Here is a 3,760-nt window from a genome sequence, read left to right on the forward strand (position 1 = left end):
CAAATGATTTAGATTTTAATCTTTGTCTTTTGTCTTTCATATGTTCTGCTCTAAGAGTTCTTTCTAAAATTCTCATTGCTTAATTCCCCTATGAAATTGTCATGTCACTACAATTTTAGTAATGTAAAGAAAACCAACATTTAAACAAATATTTTCATGATGTATGTAATAATTTCTAGTATTAATTCTTTGGTCTTTTTGTGACATATGGCACACTGAAATAATAAGAAATTACAAGATCGATTGTCCTTATGATGCTTAGCAATAGGTTATTTATTTAAACAATCAATGAGTGATTACGATGTGGAATACTGAGTGACCACATCCATGCACCTAAAACAAACACCTACACTCTCACACACACACACAGCATTATTCACATTGCAACATACTCTTTTGAAGTACCATGGAGAACTGCCCTACCCTTCACAGATGAAGATGGACTTTGACTTAGTGCCAGGTTCTCTGATGATGATCTTTTCACAATACCAGTACTGTGACTTGTCACTGGCCTCACAGCACGACAGCACCTTCTGCAGTTTTCCAAGTGACACTGTTTCTAGTTGAAATGTATCAATCTGGTGCAGAAGACAGAGAAAAACCTCACAGAAGTAATTTGAGCCCAGCACATGACAAATGTGGGTAATAATAGCCCAAGGACCGCAAGAAGTAGCACAGTACTTTAAAAGAGATAATTTTACTACCGTTAGCCTCAAAAAGGGTAATAAGGAAAGAAAAATAAGCAAATTACTTTTTTACCTATTAAAAATATATTTCTGGCTGTGCTTTTTTCTCTCTGGCAGATTTATTTTCTGCATTTGTAGTAGTGTAACAAATAAATAAACCCTAATACATAGACTTCCAGTTCATTACTTTTCTCTTGCTTACATTCCTGACACTGTGACGCAGTGTATTAGGTGGTCAGGTTGACAACCATGTGGCCTAATATGCAGCCCATTTAATTTCCATGAATGCTGATATACTTTGAGGCATGTAAGAATAAATTTTCTCCTCTCTCTCTCCTTCCTTCCTTCCTTCCTTCCTTCCTTCCTTCCTTCCTTCCTTCCTTCCTTCCTTCCTTCCTTCCTTCCTTCCTTCTCCCCCCTTCCTTCTTTTCTCCCTCTCTCCCTTCCTCCTTTCCTCTCTCCTTCCCTTCCTTCCTTTCTTTAGTAAACTCTCCCCTGTACCTCCCTATGTAAATACTATAGAGCACATTCTTGGGTTGTTATGACAAAACAAGCCTGTAATTTTCATTTCTAAATAGAGTCACTTTGTCATGTCAAAAACTCACTGACATTTCCAGAGAAATGTACGACCTAAGTCAATGTTACACTGGTTGGAATAAAAAGAACTCCTTCACACATTACTTCCTCATAGATTATTGTTTGAGAATAACCACCCTAAAATCATCTGAGAAAAGGATCATGATTTTATTTAAGTCTGAGACATTCCCAGAAAACAACAGTTGACTATAAGGCACTGTTACCCCGCTTTGTGCTAATAATGCAAATTCAGTATTGCTTATATTTCCTATGTGGAATAGATTGTCGTAACAGCTGCCTAAACTGTTACCAGGTTAAATTTCTATTTGGTATTTCAAGATATACTACATGTTGCTGATGTAAACTGCTTGTTTAGGCCAAACCAAAACCATTACTAGTCCAATGATGATATTTCTGTCAATCAGATTATGATTACGCATGTTCTCAGGTGTGCTTTTAAATAACGATACATGTCGCTTATTGTGGCAGATACAACTGATGCCCCTGTTCTCTAGCTCCCTTACTGGGTTCCTCTACTGTTTTGGTAGATAGTTTAGGCATGCTGACAGCTTTCTTCCTCAATCTCCTATGTTTCGCTGCTTCTTTGCCTGAGGGCTTTCCTTTGTAGGACAATTTCAAGGGGTGTTCAGCAGGGTTTCTCTGATGGTCCCTAGCAAAAAAAAGTTCCATCAGCTCATTAATGTCCCTATATTGGCTTCTCTCCCTTTCTTGCCTTACTTTACCCACTCCTTCACTTCAAAGGTTCTCACTGGGATCACCTCCCAGATAAGTTACCTGATCCCCAATCTTTGTCTTATGGTCTACTTTGGATCAAATCCAAACTATTAATATGATACATCAAAGTCCAGAAAGTTTGCCTCAATCAGCTTTCTGTTTTCTTCATGTTTCTTAAAGTAACTTTAGTTTTGAAGATAAAATTAAACTAGATCTATTATGCATGTTGTTTGTCTTTTGATTACATTGCTGGACATTTTGTTGGGAAAATGGCAACAACCAGCCCAACTAGTGGGTAATGATGTGAGTTGTAGCTGTTTTGAAATCATTCTGGTAATAAATGAAAAGATTGTTGCCACAGCTTCTTGAATGCAAAACTCTTGAACTTATTCAGCATTTCTATTACATTCTATGCACTGAGGAAAATGACAGAAAATGTAAAATCAAAATGAACCAGGGAAGGAAAAACACTTTCATATCTCTGATTCTAAATTTAAAACACACCACTAAACCTACATTTGTACTCTTATTTATACACTGATGGCAATTATACCTCCTACTTAATTTTAATTTCAACCTGTAATTCACCCACCCCACTCTCTGGTAAATGTTACACACAACGATTAACTGAAGACTATTTATCATGAAGATGACTCGTGAAATCTTAGCGTGTAACTTCACACAATGCTACACGCTGGTGACCAGCTGGCAGGCAGCTGGGAGAGATGGAACCTTTACCATTTACCACAAAACGGTAGGGTGCAAGAGTCTGCGACTGATGGAAAGCTAGAAGGATTCGTCAGTGGATAGCTTCTGGTCACTTGGTGTAATGTTAATAATATCATGGTATCTAAAATTGTTTTGGCTCACAATTAATAATACATTTGTGACAGCATGCCTAAATGTAGGCATAATTTTGTTTTTCCCTCATCAAGAGCAGATCTAGCTTTCCTATTCATTCTGATGAAAGCTTCTGTGTAATCTGAAGTAACAAATAAAAACCTTAGGTGAGCTTTAAGATCTCTGATGTTTCAAAGTATTTCATGAACTACAACTACAGAAAAGTCTGAGAAATAGCACTCTTACACTGATTTGGGAGGCTTCTTTTTAAAAAATATACCCTTGGGTTATATAATCCCTACTCTTAACTTCAGACCCCCAAATAGTACTTTCTCTCTATATACAACAAAATAACATTAAAAATTAACTGGATTGATTACATATTTCACCATAACTGCTTGGACATCTAATATACAGAAAGATTCATGTTTGCAAATAAAGGACAAAAGGGAACAGTAAAGGACTTTAATGTATGAAAATGATATAGTTGGCTCCATTCAGGGGGGTTTAAAGAAAGGCTATTCTGTTATTATGTGAAATATACTTTAATGGCCTTTCTATAACCTGACCTTTTAGAATTGGGCTTTGTAACTTTCAGTTCCAAAACAGCATGTTCATATATATTTTTCCCTGATATCATCTCAACTCATTCTTTTTTCTTTTTCTCACATCATCACTAATTTTTAGTGTCTTTTTCTTTGTCCTGCTATTCAGTGCTAGTATAGCGTGTCCCATTTTTGTTTCAAGAATAACTTCTAAAAGAAAGCACATTAGGGAGTCTAGTCTGGAAACTTTATTAAAGATGTCCTAAAATGAAAATGTAAAGACTGTCAAGCACCTTTCAATTTCAGTCATCTACAGCCACCTTCAGAGAGACTGCTAAGAACATCGGAGAGTTATTTGTGCAGACTCACCTGTTCTCT

The sequence above is a fragment of the Rhinolophus sinicus genome, linkage group LG14, assembly GCF_036562045.2.
Source record: "Rhinolophus sinicus isolate RSC01 linkage group LG14, ASM3656204v1, whole genome shotgun sequence".
NCBI lineage: Eukaryota > Metazoa > Chordata > Mammalia > Chiroptera > Rhinolophidae > Rhinolophus > Rhinolophus sinicus.